The sequence below is a fragment of the Cryptomeria japonica genome, chromosome 6 (genome assembly GCF_030272615.1).
Source record: "Cryptomeria japonica chromosome 6, Sugi_1.0, whole genome shotgun sequence".
Lineage (NCBI taxonomy): Eukaryota > Viridiplantae > Streptophyta > Pinopsida > Cupressales > Cupressaceae > Cryptomeria > Cryptomeria japonica.
The window spans coordinates 229093872-229113771 of NC_081410.1; positions in this window are offsets into that span (position 1 = coordinate 229093872).

Here is a 19900-nt window from a genome sequence, read left to right on the forward strand (position 1 = left end):
CAATTGACTATGGATTGTGGTACCCATACAACAATGATTTCAATCTGAAAGTGTTCACAAGTGAATATTGGGTAGGTAATGTGGATGACCGAAAAAGCACAATCGGTGGTGCATTATTTCTCGATGGTAGACTGGTCTCATGGATGAGTAAAAAGAAGAGTTGTATCTCTTAGTCTATAGTGGAAGTGGAGTATGTTGCAGCTTTCATGAACTGCACTCAGACAATCTGGATGAAGCATGTTTTAAATGGCTTCAAAATCCCTGTATCTGAACCGGTAAGTATATTCAGTGATAACACAAGTGCTATCAATATCTCAAAGAATCCAGTTTTACATTCTAGAACCAAGCATTTTGAGCTTAAGTATCATTTCTTGAGGGAAAAGGTTTAGAATAAAGAGATTGCACTGGAACATGTTTCCAGTAAGGAGCAGTTAGCAGACATATTCACCAAGCCTCTCCCAAAGACTACATTTGTGCATTTAAGAAGTGAATTGGGGGTACTGCCCCTTCAGGAGGTGAACTAAAAGTATTTGTTCCACATCAGTTAGGTATTGCATAGTCAAAAAAAAATTTGATTGATGTGTTGAAGGATGCTACTCCTCAGGGGGAGCAACATAATGGAACAGGGATGCTTGTGCCTCCACTTTGGCATTGTTTTCAAAGGGGGAGAAGGAGTGAAGTGGAAATGATATCTGCAGCAAATGGGGGAGAAGATGTGATGCGGAGAGATATCTTTGTATATTGTCATCAATGCCAAAGGGGGAGATTGTTGGCATTATGTGAACCGATATAAGGACATAATGATATTGTATGTTGTCATTGATGTCAATATGTGATATAAAGTGAACCGACATATGTGATATGTGAGAAGAGAGAACCGGCATATGTGTGAACCGGTATATATGCCAAAGTGAAGTGGTGTATTTGCTCAAGGTGAACTGACATGTAGTTATGGGAACCGGTACATGGAAGCATTGTATGGTTACCGGTTGGTAGGTAGTTTCCACTTCAGGATTTATGGTTGGAGTACCTCATGCCTATGTGACTCAATCGGTGATCTTTGTGTGATGAGTTAGCAGTATAATGGAGAACAGGTCGTGTTGCCACGTAAGCTCTGTGCACGTGAAGGATCTTGCATGAAGAAGACTATTCCTATCTACCTCGGGAATGTGCGAAGTTTGTCAAATGGTGATAATGCGTGATGGGTTATTAGACACCATGAAATCAGTGGATAATGGATTATGGAGAATGTCTTGAGATCGATTCAAGATTGTTGCATTAATGCAGTATGATTCAACGGTCAGGATTGAACCGCTTGAATTGCTTAACCTAACAGGTTTAGGGTTTAGGGTTTTTGCTACCGACCTGTATGTTTCCTATAAGGTTGATGCTATGTTTCTTTCTAAGGTTGTTGGCAAAAGTTGTGTGTGTGTAGCCAAGGGAAGTGATACGTAATTCTTGCCAGACCAAAGGAGGGAAGAGATACTTGCAAAGTGAATGTGCAGAAGGTGAAGAGGAGCCAAAATGGATCTGCATTAGCATTGAGTGTTGTTATCAGATCATTGTAATTCCTGTTGATCTTTAACCATTTCAACAGTTGTGAAATCCCTTAACAGGGTAGCCTTAACCATCTTGATACAAATCCCCTAACCGGGTAGCTTTAACCGGCTTGATTCAAATCCCTTAATAGGGTAACTCGAAGTTAATGAGTTCTGGAAAGCTATAGAGCTCTGGAGATCCTTTAGCTATTGAGTTCTTGAAATCCTCTAACAAGGTAACCCTAACCGGGTATTGTAGCCATCCCTTAACTGGGTGATCCCTAACAAGATCGGTTCCTAGCAGAACCTATTGTAATGTCTTTAACCAGACAAGGCTCCTAACAGAGCAGACTTCTAAAGAGTTCAAAAGCAGATTGTGGGTATTCATCCCCACCATGGTTTTTCCCAGATGGGTTTCCATGTGAAAAATATGTGTGTCATGTGTGATGCTTTGTTATTTCCTGTTGAGCATATGATGGTTTTGTGTTTTATGCCTGTCTATAAAATATATTGAACTAACTGTTGTGAAGATCAGATGATAGTTTACCTGTTCATGCATGGGGGTGTAATGGTACTATAGTATTGAGCTAAGAGGAAAGCTTAGTGAGTGATCGGTTTATGATTGTTTTAGTTACTCTGGGTCTTACCGGTTGCACTCTGTTTCAACTAGTATCACTGCTTGCCAATCATTTGGAGTATTTGTTGTCAAACCAGGTTTGGACTGTATTTTTGTTTGTACTAATTCACCCCCCCCTCTCAGTACCAGTTTGGTACTATTAGTTCATCATTGAGTTATTAGACGCGTCTTCCTGGCCTTCCATTGGAGTTCTGGAATGAGGAGGTCTTTAAAGGGATTGCGGGATCATTTGGTGAACTTCTATTGATCGACCCGATGACTGCAACTAAATCTAGGTTATTTTTTGCTCATATTTGTGTTAATGTTAATCAAATGATGGATATGCCTCAATCTATTGAGATTTTATCCAAATTGGGGAAATGGACCCAAGTGATTGAATATGAATCTCTCTCGTTTGTGTGTTTTCATTGTAAAAAGTCGGGTCATTGGGCGAAATCTTATCCATCCAAGAAGGGTGAGAATGGTAGAAATGATAGCAACTCGAAGCAGAAATGGAAAATGAAAGGGAAGAATGATGATCCACCCTCAAAGGTTGTCCCTGAGAAGGAAGTGACCAAGATGGAAAATGAGGAAAAGAAGGGTTTGAATAATAACAATGAAAAATCTGTTTGTGCCTGTCCTAACAGTCAAAAAGAAAGTAACAAGGAGGAAGAGTATGGGACCAAAGAAAAGGTTCAAAAATTTGAATCAGAGGACTTGAAGGTTGGACCTATCATCCAGGGTAAAGTTGATGAGTTTTCCTATGATGATGCTTCAGCTTCATCGAATGATAAAGAAAATGACGAAGACTTTAATGAAGTGCATGACTATAATATTTTGGATATTGTGCCTTTGTTGTTATTAACCAATAGAAGTCCTAAGTAGACTGGAAATATGATCCTGAACTCCCAATGCAAAACTCCTCCTAAAAGTATGGAAATGGTGGCTCTTGAGGGAAATCTTAAGATTTTTAGTATTAAAAAAAGCAAGTCAAATAATGGAGGACCCAAAGGAGGTATTTCAACCAGAAGCAAGAATAAGAAGGTGGCAGATGTTGGCAGTCACAACAAAAAATAGGAGAGACCCTCTCTAAATAATCAGAGGGAACAAGAAAGTTGGAAGAACCGTGCTGATGGAACACAGAGCTCCATTAAGTCATCCTTATCCCTAGTTAAAGTATGAAGATAATTTCATGGAATATTAGAGGGTTGAAATCCCCCCATAAGCAGGATGTGTTGCATAATATTGTAAGAGATCATAAACTGGATGTAGTCCTTATTCAGGAAACTAAGATGTGTAAGGATAAAGTGTAAAGGATTAGAATTTACAAAAGTAATGGGGTAATTGGAACTAGTTCAGAGGGTTCCTCTGGAGGTACAACTATCTTTTGGAATCAGAATACTATTAAGGGTAAGGAAATTGCATTAGGGGTTAATAGGACCTCAGTTTTGCTTGAGCACATTAAGGATAACTTTGTCTGGGTTATCACTAATATCTATGCGCCTAATTCTAAAGCTAGAAGAACTAAAATTTGGAGGAGAATGGCTAAAGATAGACAAATTTTTTCTGATAAAAGCTGGATGATTATGGGAGATTTCAATACCCCTTTAAAAGAGGAGGAAAAGATGGGAGGCCTTCCTTTGCAATTGGAGGGAAGACAAGATCTTATGAAATTTATTATTGATTAAGCTTTGATGGATGTGGATCTCCAAGGGATTAATTACACTTGGACCAATAGAAGAACTGGCTCTGATCTTATTCAAGTTAGGTTGGATAGATCCCTAATTTCTCTTGATTGGCTTTCTAAGTATAATTGTTCTTTGGCGTCAATAATTAAGATTGGTTTTGATCATTATCCTATTTCTTTCACTACCAATTCAACTTCTGCTAAGCAAAATTTTCCTTTTAGATTTGAAAAAGCATGGTTGTCCCACCCTTCATTGCAAATATGTGTTGTTGAATGGTGGAATTCAGAGGTTGAGGGTACTGCCTTATTTAGAGTGGCCAAAAAGCTTAATAATATCAAAGCAAAAGTTAAAATCTAGAACAAAGAGACTTTTGGAGATATCTTTAAAATGAAAGATCATATTAAGACAGATATTAAAGAAGTTCAAGATAAAATTCAAGTGGAAGAGCTTTCTGAGGATTTGAGGAATGTTGAAAATGGGTTGTTGTCCAAATACCATGAAATTATCTCTAATGAAGAAACTTTTTGGAGACAAAGATCAAGAGCGTTGTATTTGAAGGAAGGTGATAAAAATACCCGGTTTTTTCACATTACTGCTCTTAAGAATAGGGCTGCCAACAAGATTTCCAGTTTATCGTGCAATAGGGGGATTTTGTCAAATGAAAATGAAATAAGAAAAGAAGCTATGGATTTCTTTAGGAATTTTTTGGGAGGTGTGGACATTCTGGATATTAGAAATCAAGACCTTCTAGCTCAAGCTATCCCTCCCATTTTAAATGAGGATGACAACAAAAATCTTTCTCGGATCCCTTCGAATCAGGAAATCAAAAAGGTTGTGTTTTCCTTTCTTGGAGACAAGTCTCCTGGTCTGGATGGATTCCCTATGTTCTTCTTCTAAAAATTTTGGCATATTTTGGAGATTGATATTTGTAATGGAGTTAAAGAATTCTTTGGTTTTAGGTGGCTTCTAAAAGAACTCAATGCTACCTTTATCGTTCTTATTCCTAAGATCTCTGGAGCTGCTTTTCTCAATAAGTTCAGACCTATCAGTCTTTGTAATTATGTTTACAAGATAATATCTAAGGTTCTTACTTCTAGAATGTTGGATATCCTCCCCCACATTATTTCGGCTTAGCAGAATGGTTTTGTCCCTGGCAGACAGATTCTGGATTCCATCATTTCTGTGCATGAGAATATTCATTCTTTAACTGTTGCTAAAAAATAGGGTTTTTTTCTTAAGTTGGACATGTCTAAGGCCTATGACAGAGTGAATTAGCAATTCCTTTTGAAAATTATGAAAGCTTTTGGGTTTGGGGAAAAGGTGATTCAGCTTTCTTCTCAGTTGACTAGAACTTCAACTTATGCAGTTATTATTAATGGATCCCCTTCCGTTTTCTTCAAAAGTTCTAGAGGCCTAAGACAGGGGGATCCTATCTCTCCTATTTTGTTTACTATTCTGGCTGAAAGTTTGGGTAGATTTATTATGAGAAGTGTGAAAGAAGGGAAATTCAAAGGCCTTAAACCTTCCTCGTCCAACTTAACCTGTACTCATGAATAGTTTGTTGATGATTTTATCACTATGGGAGAAGCTACCATAAGAGAAGTGAGAAACAGGGTCAGTGCAAGAAGATGAGTCCACTTTTTGGCCAAAAAGTGGAAGTGTTTTCCCTGTTTTTCAGATTTTGTCTCACTTGAGCTTAAATTTTGAAACACTTAGAGATTGAATCTTGGAAAAAGTCAGTAATATAAAAGATAGCTCTCTGAGTGTACTTTTCAAAAATATAATTTATTTTAATACCCACATAATAAAAAATAACTTTTTGAATGGAGTTCTAAAAACTATGTTTTAAAAATGCTTGTTTCAGGACCATACCATGCATGTGTACGACCCACACTTTTTGACACAATTAAAATTATTTTCTCAAACCGTTTTGGGAAATGGTTTGTAACACACTGAAGATTGATGAGCATATTTTTCTATATTTTTTTTTCAAATATTTTTTTTTAATTAATTTTTTAATGGCCGTAATTATCTTTTTAAAAATTTGACGTGTACGACCCACATAATTTGATGTAAACTTAGCATTTTTTGAATTTTTTTTTTTTAAATTGAAAAGAATTTTGTGTAGATTGATGACATATAATTTTTTTTTCAAAATTCATTAAAATAAAAAAGTTATTAAATTAAGAAAATTAGTTAATATTTCAAATTTATGAACCTGATTTAGTATAAACTAAACGAAAAATAGTTAAAATAATCAATTTTTAAATTAATTTACATATTTAGAATCTAGACAGTATAATCTGAAATGGGTTTTAATTTCGTATAAAAATTCTCTGATTAGAGGCACGTAAACTATTTCATTTCATCATATTTGTGCTTTCATTCATGGAGCTTTGAATTTGCAGGTTCATGTCTCAGGTGTGGCCATCCCAGGCCTATCCCAGGCCTAATCCCGAGGCAAGAGACGGGTTGTGAATTCAAATTTTGCATAACGGGCCCCCGTTTTATAAACGGGGACCCATTTCATTTTTTGCCCGTTAGATTTAACAACGGGTCCCCGTTTCTAAATAACCGTTACTGTAAAAAAGAAGATAGATTGCATCGATTTACGACACTATCATTGAAATCCGTACTGACAAAGATTTTTTACATCATTTGGTAGTACTTTTTAATATTTTTTACAGAATTTTTTGAAGAACTCAGTAAAAAGATATTATTTTTTGAAGACGAGTTTGTAAAAATGGGTTCTAAGCAACGTCAAAAGAAAAAAAAGAGGACAATGACAGTGGACGAAATTCAAGCACAAAGAGAGAAGGAGGCAAAACGCCAAAGAGATCGAAGATCACAACAACAACAATTGAATAACACTTCTGAAGCATCTAGTTCAGTGCCCGTTGTAGATGAGACCATTGAAGACATCATGATGGATGCAAGAAATGTAGAACCACACACGGGTATGACTGTTGATGCAAATGTTGATGTGGATGTGAATCCTGGTATGTTTTTAAATCCCGATGACTATGATGCCAATCAAATTGCTGATTTAAATGAAGTTGGATATAAATTTCATACACCAATACGAAAAGAAATAAAAATTGAAAATATTACACCACCCTCTCTAAAAGAAAATGAATGTAATTTGTTTACTATTGATAGCAATGTGCTAGATAATCTTAATGGGTTAGTTTCTTGGAGACAAATCAGAACACATGCAAACAGATTATATAAACAATTTTTCTATAATAAAAAGTTAGGATTCCAATGTCAATTAATGCTACAATTAATAAAAATGTTAAAAATGCGTAAAGTCATGAAAAAAATAGGTATTTATGCAAAACCAAAAAGAAAAGATGAATCATATAAGCAAGTTGTATCTACTGTTTCCAGTGCCATCGATTCTATAGGAAAAACAAGTCGATCTAAAGATAAGAATGCAGCACGTAGAGTTATAACGACTGCTATAGTTGACAAAATGATTGTTAGTAAAAGAATGTTAAGTGATATAAGTGGCTATTTGAACTTACATCGTAGAACCTTGTCAAGAGCGGCCAAAAGAAGAGACACAATTGAAATTGATCCACTAAACCATTGTTGGAGTTTTAGTGGTAGACTTCAAAGGTCGGACATGAAATTAAATGATGAAACTAAACAATTAATTGCAAAATTTTGGCATGATAACACTAGAGTTTCATCAAATGCTAGAGATGTTTTAAAGTTAAGGGTGGGATCAAAAATTCGTGATCCTCATCCAAAACATCTTCTTGACATGACTCAAACTGAATTCTTTAAAAAATTTAGTGATGAATCTATGTTAATGAATTTACGAATTAGTCAAAGATCATTTGAAAAATGCAAACCCTGGTATGTTAAAATCAATAAACAAAGAATATCTTGTTGTTGTAAAACTCATGTCCAGTTTCATTACTATTATGATGTTTTTCGATATATTCGTTGTATGTTGCATGGTAATGATCTTGTGCAGGATTGTGGTGTTTATGTTCCACCTGAAACTATAAAAGATTTTATTGGAAGTTTATTTTGTAAACCACCTAATGAACAATTATTTCTTTCCAGTTCATGCATTTATGGTCTTTGCAATTTATGTGGGAACTATTCTTCGATAGGTTAATGTTTGCATGAGCATGTTTCATCTGAGTTTGGACAAAAAATGGTTGATGTTAGGAGATTTAAAAATATAGAATACCCTCTAAAGGATGGAAAGATGGGGAAACATTTAGAATTGATTACAGAACAGAATAGTGTGAATGCATTTATTAGTGAGTTTAAAACTCATATTGTTCCAAAATATAAAAAACATTCCCAACATGCCCGATGGCTTGATGGACAGTTTCGCATATGCAAGAACACATTTCCAGTTGGAACAATAGTATCAATTGTGGATTTTGCAGAAAATTATACTCTAAAACCACAAGAGGAAACTCAATCAAAATACTACAACTCAGTGCAAGTGGCCATATTTGTGCACATTATATATAGACATGACCATGACAGTACAGAAGATAACAGAAAAATTTTGAGGGAGTATCATTTCTATGTTAGCGATAATCGATTACACTCTTCAGAGTTTGTCCAACATTGCTTCAAGGTATTTTATGATAATCTTAAGGAAAGAGAAATTGACATGAAACAACATATGATATGGTTAGATAACTGCACTAGACAATTCAAAAATGCAAGAATGTTTTATTGGCTATGCAAAGTTCACAAGATAACCAATGTCCAACATTTATGGAGTTTTTTTGAAGCGAGACATGGTAAGGGGGAACACGATGGAGCCGGTGCCTGTATAAAAAGAGCTCTTGCTAGAGAACAATTGAAATTCGAGGATGCAGTGAAATTCAGAGATGCTTGTGCAGTTGTAGATTGGTGCAATTCAAAGTTGTCAAAAGGATCAACTGAAAACTCTGCAATTCGACGTTTCTTCTTGTTGATAGAGGAAGATATTATTCCTATTCGGCATGATTGTAATACCATCATTGGATCAGCTAAATGGCATTCGTTTAAGAGTTCTAATTCAAACACATGGACTATATTCACAAGGCAACTTGCTTGCTTTTGTCAATTTTGTGTTTCCGGAGTTTGGGAATTTTGTGAGAATAAAGAATGGGTTGAAGAATGGCAACAAAGATCATTGACACCCATAGATGCAAATGATCCGCATGAAAGAACTGATGAAGATAAGGATCAAATGTTTGCATCAAATGACTATGATCGCATTTCAGATCTTATACAACAAGGTAAAATTATTTTTGAAATTTGTTTTGATTTATTAAATAGTACATAAATTAATGAAATCTTACAGTGTATATTTTTGTTTTTATTTCTCATTAAATATTAAAATAAAATTGTTTTGTGCACAGGACATGTCTATGCTGTTGTTGCACCAGAGGACAATGAAGAGGGGACAGAGTATTGGTTGGCTCGATGTGTAGAGCCAAAACATAAGCTAACTACTCCTCGAGTAGATGATGATGGTTATGACTATCCAACAGGATCTATGGTTGTTGTTGGCACTTGGCTACGCAAATATCTAACAAGAAAGAATGGATTGCCTGCATTTGAAGATTATGAATTAGAGAAGAAGATTATACATTACTCGCATTTGGTAGTGGCAACTAATATAAAATTGGATAGATATTGTGGCAGGCCTGCTAATAAACAATTATGGACTCTCTCTATGGAAGAGCACGAGACAATTATAGATGCTTTGCAAAAGAGAGAGGATGCAGATGGTATAACGGAATGAATCTAGTAAAATTTTGTTTCAAGTCTACCACAAGTAGAAGGCATCAATGAAAATAAAGTTATTTAAATAGACTGTTTATTTTATTTTAGATACGTCTTCTTGATTACATTTTGTGTACAACATACATAAATGAGAGACTATTGGTCAAATTTATGAATGAGATAATTATGTTTTAATCAAGTTCTATTCATTATATTTGTTAAATGATACTTTTTAATTTAGAATATGTTATAATTATAAGATATGTTTTGATACATAGTTCATGATGTATGCACATTTAGTTTATCTAATCACAAGAACTATTTAAATGAAATTCCAAAAATAAAATTACAAGTCCACATAATGCCTATAAAGTTGTTTAAGCACAACTTCCATAAATAAAATTTCAAGTCCACATAATATATAAAGTATGCACAAAATTTCAAGTCCACATAATTTCAAGTCAATATATATGATCTAATGTGCACATAATTTCAAGTCCACGTAATATCTAATGGGCACAATACACATAAAGTATGCACATAATATATATGATCTAATCCTATTATGAAACTATCCATATATATAAAGTATGTGTGTGCACGTGTAAACAAATATGTAAAGCCCATAAAATAGTACATATCAGAGCCAAATAAACAGTAAAATTTCAAGTCCACATAATCCATATAATATCTAATCCATATATATGTCTAGATGGTAACATGATGTTCACTCCACATAATATCTAATGTGCACAAAATATATAAAGTATGCACAAAATATATATGATCTAATCCTATTATGCAACTATCCATATATATAAAGTATGTGCATGTGTAAACAAATGTGTAAAGTCCATAAAAAAGTACATATCAAAGCCAAATAAACATTAAAATCTAAGTGTTATCATCAATAACATCTCTTGGTCTCTTGTCCCTGGGACGTGGTCCAGATCCACCTGTCTCATGTTGTACAATAAAAAAATAATATTAAAATATTACTTGAAATTAACTATTAAAAGAATCATTTATCAAATATAGTAGAATTCATAAATTAAGTTACAAACTTACCATATGCTCATCAGATCCTCTAGCAGTATCTCCTCTAGCAGTATCTTGTGCAGTATCAACACCAAATGTAGTGCTAGCTAACTCCTGTACAAGGTCAAATTCAAAGTGTCCAATTAAATCTTAAATTAAGAGTCAAAATAAGATCAAATTAAGTATTACATATTAATACCTCAAAGGATGTCGATGTGCATTCAAATTGGCTCTGATCAAAATTATGAGGATAACCTATCCTAATGGTAGTGTCCACCTGCATACATGCATTTAATGAAATCATATTTAGTGAACATATATATGTGTACTAAATAATTTCAAGTTAAGTTACAATATTGTAAGAGTTCATATTTAATTTAAGAATTATAAGATACATACCATAGATGGTGTCACAATAGTCAGACCCTCTTCTTGATGTGATGTAGAGGGTCCCTCATGACCTGAATCCTGGAGAAAGAAGCATTCAATGTATCAATATGAAAATTTATATAGTATACAATGATAACATATTAACTTAAAAAGATCTAGTACAATGTCTAGATAGAAATTTATACTATACCCCATAAGGTGTGCCTAGTTGTGTTCCAGTAGATGCAATATTGACTCTAATATTAGGTGTAGTCCTTATCTACATAAACAAAATTTATTTAATGAAGTATTAGATTGTATAAAAAAAGAGATGCACTTAGTTTATACCTATATTTAATGAAGTATAAAAAGATTGACATGTGTACATGTATATATATATATATACCTGGTCAAGATGAACATCCGAGCAAAGAAAATCCATATAAGATGTCATCATACTATCATCTGCTGCATCATGCTCATCTAGAACTAAAGTAGATCCTGCAGCAGCAGTAGGACCTACACACATCTCATGACAACTCGAACACATATGTGGCATCCATCGAGGAGCAGATGCCATGTGAGCAGCTTGCTCACTCAGGTTACCTGTGAGGGAAGTCAAAGCATCTAATGTCGAAATTAATGATGTATTTTGGACATCTGCAGGAATCGATGGAGCAACAAGTGGAACTATGGGTGGATCCGGTAGGGGATTATTACTCCGTGCCCCTAATCTATGATGTGGCATTCCACGACCAACACCCTGGAATGACTTAATATCAAAATAATTTGGTTTTTGGTTCATTACAAACTCACAATATAATTTCTTCAAAAAATAAAAAGGGACCTCATAATTACGATGTGGTGGATAATCAAAAACCATCCACCATCTATCCCAAAAGTATCTAGCCATTTCTGGATGCACACACCACCTAATTGAAATTCTTTTCTGGTTAGGTTGCATTGGTTCTCTTGTTTTTGGGTTGGTAAAATATGGACATAAATGAGCTTTGGTTATTTTCAAATCAGTGATTTGCCTATAAGTTAAACCATCAGCATAAAAATCACGCAACTCTTGTCGTCGTCTATGAAATTGATCTAATTGAGAATCAACAGATCTAACTGACTCGACAACAGTTTGCATTGATTTTGCAAAGTCTACAAGATGGGGTGGCGTGACTTGCTCATTTTGGATAGCAGCAATGTTTTGTTCAATCACTTGTAGGTTTTCATTAATTCGTTCTCTTAAACGAATTTCATCCAATCTAGGGGGTGGTGGTGGTGGTGGTGGTGGTGGTGGTGGTGGAGGAGGAGGAGGAGGAGGAGGAGGGGGTTGTGGTGGGGGATTTTCACCTAATAGCTCATCTATGTCAAAGACATCCATGATAACAAAGAACTCCTGCATATATAAAGATATACATGAATTATATACAACTCTATGTCAAAGAAGAATCTATTTTACTAAATTAAAAAAAAACATTTATAAATAGTAACATTTCTATGTTGTTGAATGAGATACACATGAAATATATAATATAATATTGAACTTAAAAAAATATACATGTACATACTATTGAATCTTGAAATATAAAATTTGCGCACAAAACTTAATAAAAACTTTCAATGAAACATCATAAATCTATTATATATTCAATTTAATAAATTCATTTCTTGTAAAATGCATCAACTATTAAAATCAATATAAAATATTTCATACATAAGATCAATAAAGAAGTGAGAAATAAGATGATCCTCCTTCTAGTGTTTTGAGATAATTGCCATCAATTCATATTACATTGATTAGTCTTCAGACAATCTTAAAAAAAAACTAATCTCCCATGACTATAAATGACATACTTAAAACATATTATATTCTAAGTGGTTTTCATGTAAAGACAAAACATCAAAACTTTTGAAGAGTTAAGCATATTTCACCATTAAATTTCTCCCATAATCAAATCTACACAAGATTATAATTTACAAAACCTTCAAAAAATATTATTTTCTATAAATCATTTATTATAAAACTCCGCAATCATTTGTTTTCATATATAATCTTTCTATAAAATTTAAGATATCAATTCATACACAAATTCTCTTACAAAGTTGAATAAGAAATGAAACTCTTACATAAAAATCAGCACAACATGCCAACAATTAAAAACAAAATTAACCTTGCAATATTTATTTTTAAAATAATCAATTTCAACAATATTTTACACATGCATTTATAATTATCAACTAGAATATTATTTTGACTAACATTCCAAATAAAATTCCTAACATACTATATGATCCTCATTCCTAAATTCCACTATCATACTTGCAAGCACTTAATTATTAAGTCAATGAACAAACTACAACTCAATGAAGCTAAAAAAGTGATGCAAGCCTATTTTTAAATATCCCAATTCCTTTCGCTGACCTAATACTTTTAGTGGCAACCATTTTAAAATTTCGTATTAATCAAAGAGAATATTTTAGGGAAAAAATGCAGTGTTGGCACTTTATGAAAATAAAGGTTTTTAAGACTCTAGAGACTTGTTCATCACAATATTTTATTGTTTAATATGCAAAATTTTGAAAGATTTTGATATGTACAGACAAATTAAATTTTTCATATAATTAGAGGTGAAATCAATTTTGAATTCTACCTCAATGATTGAGGGGATCTTACAATTTTGACTTTAAATATAGCTTCATTTAAACTCTTTCATAAATAAACTAAAATAGAAGCTATAAAGAATTGCTAAATTCTAGCAATATATGTGTATGCAAGCAAGCATAAAAAATCAATAAAGGACTTAAACTATGAATTTCAAACCATTATGCTATGCATAAGTACCACCTTTAGATCGAGTTAAAGGATAATGTATAAAAGATGAAAGACAATAGTATCTCAGAAAGAAAACTCTTGTTGTAGCTAAAGGTTGATGGCTTCAAGATGGATTTGTGACCAAGATAGGATGTAAGGTGCTTAAATTGGCAACATAACATTGCATTACAAGAGTTCTTGAAAATAGCTCATATAATGATTTATTTATAGTCATGAAGGATAGAGGATTAAAGACTAAGATTGTTTTGAGAGATCAATGGAGTAGATTGATTGAAAGGATTGTGTGCACTAGAAGCTTCCAAGTGGCAACTTATGTTTGGTGCACATGAGGAGTTCATGATCCAAGAAATTTTTGAGGAAAAGGTCTTCTTAGGGGCGTATACACCAAGATGTTTTAAAAAAAGGTAGCCAAATGACCAAAAAAAGATAAACACGAGTGCGTTATTGGGAAATTCATTTAACGCAATTGAGGTCTTTTTTGTAGTGATTTTTTCTTATACTATCCTAGGCTTGTTTACACTATCGTAGGTTAATTAGGACTATCCTAGGTTCATTAGGATTGTCCCAAGTTCATTATGGCTTTCTTAGGCTCATTAGGACTTTCTTAGGTTCATTAAGACTACCCTACATTCATTAGGATCATTTGAGGCTCATTGGGACTATCATATGTTCATTGTGATTGTCCTAGGTTCATTAATTTAATTCGTGTGTTCATTAGGACTATCTCACATTCTCAAATAGCTTCAACTAATATCTTAAATTAACTATTTTAAAAAAAAATAGCTCCTTAACAATTTAATATTATATACAATTGAATATGATTTCAACTTCAAACCTTGTGCACCTTTTAAAACCAAAAGATGTTGTTAAAACCATTCTTCTAATATTAGCTTAATCATAACATAATCTAATAAATCTTCCTCAAAATATCTACCAACTTCAAATCATATATCAAATCTTTTATAATATAAATTACATTCTAGATATACCAATATACTTCTAAAGATATTCAAAATACTTCTTGGGAATTATATTTTTCAAATCTTTCGGATGTATATATAATAAGCACCCCATTTAGAAAACTCATTATCAGTCAACATTATAAATCAAGAATATTTTTTATTTTGTATTAATGAATTATATATTTGGCATATTAGCTTCCTTTATGAACCTATGTAAACCAAACTCCAATTTTAGTAACTTATCTAGCTTTGCTCTAAAATTGTGTCCATAATTGATCCTTTTATACCATCACATGACATAATAGGACCATAATAGGACCTTTATGCCATGACATGGCATAAACCTAAGCCTAAACTTTCATATCTAAAATTTGAAGAGTAATGTTAATTACTTTTAAGGTTATACGAATTTAGTGGTAACTTTTGTATTGCCTAATGAGGATTAAGAACAATTTAGGTACATATGTTCGGTTTTATTTCAATTTCATTTTTGAACGTTTTTGTTTTTGTTTCCATTTCATTTTCGATTTTTTGTTTGTGTCGATTTCGTTTTGTTAATTATCTAGGTTTGGTTTTGGTTTCTAAATTTGTTGATTACGGTTTAGGGTTAACTGTTCAAAAATATTTTAGATCAAAATCAAGAATTTACAAATATAAAAAATAATTTATTTATATGCTACTATAAAAAAAAACTAAAATAATAAAAAAAAAAACTAAATAATACATAAAAAAACAAGAAAAATATACAAGAAAATTATGAAATGTGAAAATAGATGACTGAATGTGTACCTGGGATAGTGGTGGAGGCTTGAAGTGGAAACCATAGCACGGGGGCCCGTTTTTGATCTCTTCTTGTCAACTTACTGTCACAGTGAAAATGAAAAATTATCCAAAAAAATGGTAAAAATAGAATTTAAAAATGGGGGCCCGTTTTATTTAGCTTCGGAACCCCGTGACCTTTCGGCTCGGGAGGCTGAACCATTAACAGGCCCCCATTTTTTAGAACGGGCCCCCATTTTTTGAAAACGGGGGCCCGTTTTGTGGAGCGCGTTTTCCAACACGCAGACTTCCGCAAATTTGTGACTCATTAGCTTGCACATACCCAACATGAAGAGTGTTATGGATTCCTATGAAGCTTCTTCTGGTCAAAAAATAAATTGGGATAAGAGTTCTTTGTTCTTCATCAATACCCCCATGGATAGACAAAGAAGGATCGAAAGAATTCTTGGATGTAAAATTGTTGATTTCCCTTCTACTTATTTGGGTCTCCCTCTATGCTTAAAGCCTTTAGAGAATTTCTGGATGAAGCTGGTTGATAGATTCAATTCCAAAGTGGCTGGATGGAAAGGAGCCCTCCTTAGCCAAGCGGGTAAGGTGACGTTGCTTAAGGCAACCCTTCAAAATTTGCCTATATATGCCCTTAGTCTGTTCAAAATCCCCAGGAAGTTTGCTGAGGCCATTGAAAGAATTCAAAAAAAATTCTTATGGTTGGGAGTGGAAGATAAAAATAAAATCCCCCTTATTGCCTGGAATAATATTTTCACTCCTAAGGCTTTTGGGGGTTTGGGATTAAGGAACATTATAACTATGAATAATGCCTTGTTAGCTAAACAAATATGGAGAATGAAAGGGAAGGAAAGGGAATGGAATTCAATTTGGAAAAAGAAATACCTTCACTTGCAACCATCTGAGGAAGAATTTATGGAAAATTCTTTTCTTGTGGAAGGCTCTGCAATTTGGAATGCAGTTCAAACGGCTAAAGCTTGGGCTGCAACTGGAAGAAAGTGGAAATTGGGGAATGGGAGAATTATTAGATTCTGGGAGGACAAATGGCTAATGGATAAACCGCTAGAGGAAATCCCCATTCTTAAGGAATGGAAAGACTGTTTCAAAAGCAGGTATGGAGACTTTGTTAGAGACTACTGGAGAAATGGGAAATGGATTGAGTTCAGCAAGCTTTGTCCAGGATTAAAATTTTTAGAGATCTTACTTTCTTCCAAAATCTTTATGGAGCATTTTGAGGATTGTTTGATTTGGAGGGAAACTTTTGATGGGAAATATTTTGTGTCTTCAGCGGTGTCTATCCATTACAAAGTTCCAGAAGAGATCCCTTTGTGGGCAAAAGTGTGGATAAAGAAGTTGATGCCCAAAATTAATATCTTCTTTTGGATTTTTATCCAAAATAAGGTGCTAACTCTTGATAATCTCCATAAGCATGGATTTTTTTTTCCTAATAGGTGTTCTCTTTGCTACATGGAGGAGGAGTTTGCTTGCCATATCCTCTACCAGTGCAATTTTAGTCAAGAAATTTGGAATATTATTTTTAGTAAGTGGAAGTTGAGCTAGGTTTTCCCGAACTCTCTAGAAGAGTTTTTGCAGCAATGGTATTGCCCTAGTTCCAATTCTAAGAATGTTGAGCTTTGGAAACTTACTCTCCCTATTGTCATATGGAACATCTGGAAGGAGCATAACAACAGGATTTTTAGGGAAAAAAGTGTGAACCCTGAAGTGGTGGTGGATAAAATCTATAGAGGGATCTATGAATGTTTATATGGAATTGATAATGGTTTAGTTGCTAAAGAAGACTTTAATGAAAGATGGAACCTATCAAATAATAGAAACAACAAGGATAAAGGTAGGGATGGTCTTCTCTAGTGCTTTCCTTCCCAGGGATGGATCAAGGCCAAACTTGATGGGGCCTCTAAGGGAAATCTTGGGAATGTTGGTTATGGGGGCATAGTCAGGAATTTTGCTGGAAGTTGCCTTGTGGTTGTTGCTGGCCCTTTGGGTAACCAAATTAGTCATTATGTTGAAGCCTCAGTGACACTGAATACATTGATTATAGCTAAAAATATCAATCATGATAATCTATGGTTGGAGGGAGACTCTCTTAACATTATTAAATGCCTTAAGGGAGAACTTGAGCCTTTGTGGACTATAGAAAATATTATTTTTAAAGCTAGAAAAATTATTTCTAGCTTTAAATCAATTATTATTGAGCATGCTTTTAGGAAAAAAATGTCATAGCGAATGGCCTTGCTAACCTTGGCATTATTTACGAAGCTCAAAGCATATGGAATGGGGAAGATAATATTGATTTTAATATTAAAGAACTCATTAGAAAGGACAAATTTTTGGGGAAAGAAGGATCACATGTTAATCATGGAAGTATTAATGATTAATCATCAAATTTTTAGAAAGGTAATGATAGCACATCAGAAGGGTAGAGTCCTAATCAAGAATATTAAAATTCCACATGCTTTGTGGGTATGCATTTTCAAAAAGCCAAGTGTCATTTGGAAGAAAGCTCTGAAGTTGCAAAGGCAGAGAAATTGTAAAACGAATTCTAAAATGGGGGGTGATCTTAGAAGAGAGGAACCTGATAATATTTCTAGATGGCAGGAGATGCCTAAGATATGGACAAAGCTGGAGAAGGTTTTCATGACGCATTCCATGGAAAAATTGGTAGACTATGATAAAAGCATAGTTAACCTGACAGTTACCAAAGTTACTAAAAATTGGAAAAATGGCTCCTTTAAAATTCATGGTGTTAGATTCAAGTTGGACGCGGACCTCATTTCTACATTCATAGGTATGCCCCATTCTGGTCTTAATTTTTTTAGGGACCTAAAAGTGTCTAATAATGTAGTGAAGCTCTTTCCGCGTAAAGAGAAGGAGAGAGAGAAATTAGGAAAAGCTTCGGGCGGGGGGGGGGGGTATTATGATGCTTCTAATATCAAAAAAATCTAGGGCTGTGTGCTTAATGCATTTATGGAATATATTACTATGGAGGATCATCTCACTAGGGTCCACACCTACCATTTTGTGCTTCTAAATCACTTTAGAAATGAGAAGAGGATCCCTCTGCCCTATTACGTTTTCAGGTCCCTGTTGTGGTCTTTGAATAAACATATTAAGAAACCCTCTTCTCATGTGCTTCATTACGGCCTTATTTTGCTCATTTATGAGCATTGTAAGATTTTGGCTATTTAGGAAAACAAAAGGTTGTCGGTGTCACTGGGAAAGGAAAGAGGAAAATTGAGGAATGTGGGCCCAGTAAGGATGAGTTGATATAGAGCAAAAAGGTTAAAAAAGCCACTGTGGAGAAAATTCAAGAGGACATGGATAAACAAAAGGATACAAAGGTTGATTCTGAGGACATGGGAAAAGATGGAAGTGATATGGAGATCGATGAGTCTGATGGAGAGGAGAGCTAGAAAGAAGAGGAAGTGGGGGAAGAGGAAGGAGGAGTAGAGGATGTTTCTTATCAGAATAGCCCTACCCACAACGTGAGTATTGGTAATGTTAATAGCTAGCCTATGGAGGAGCAGGACAATTAGATTAAGAAGGAGGAAAGGGAAATGGAAACTAAGAAGGAGAAGGATAAGAAGGAAATGAGAAGGGAATATGATAAAGTTGGAGATGGGATTACTCTGGATAAACTCAAGAACCAGTCTAAGGCTCGAATGGGTTTTGATAGGTTGGTATATGAAAGAATCAGTAAACTAGAAAAAATTGATAAGAAACAAGAAGAGCAGGGAAAGAAAGATGAAAGTAACCAGGAGCAATGGAAATAGGTTATGGAGGAAAAAGTGGAGAAGCTGGAAGCTCAAATTAGTAAGCTAGGGGAAGGAAAGATAGCCATGAAGAACTTTTTGGTTATGATTCCAGATATCCTTACCTCTATGACCAGGAATATGGAGGAAATTGTCAAGTTCCTTGAAGGCTCCAACACTTCCAAACCTGTAGTGGACCTAGATGTTGATGAGGATGCTATTGAGGCAGGGAAGGTGGAAAGTGCTCCTAGTGGGGCGGCCAAAAGGACTAGGGCGAGTATGAAAAAATCCGCTTTGGCCTCTTCCAAGGAAATCCCAATGCTTAGGGATAATATCAAAGATTTGCAAGGGATTAGCAGAAATTTGGCTAATGCCCTTAAAAACATTAAGTAATTTGTCTTTTTTTCTGTTTTGGCCAGATGTTGTTGGTTTTGTTGGGCGTTTATGTTGGTTTTTGCCCAGAATTGTGCTGGTTTTTTTGTAGAATGTCTTTTCTTGTTTCTTAATGCTCTTATCTTTTAAGGATCTATTGTAAAGGGTTTCGGG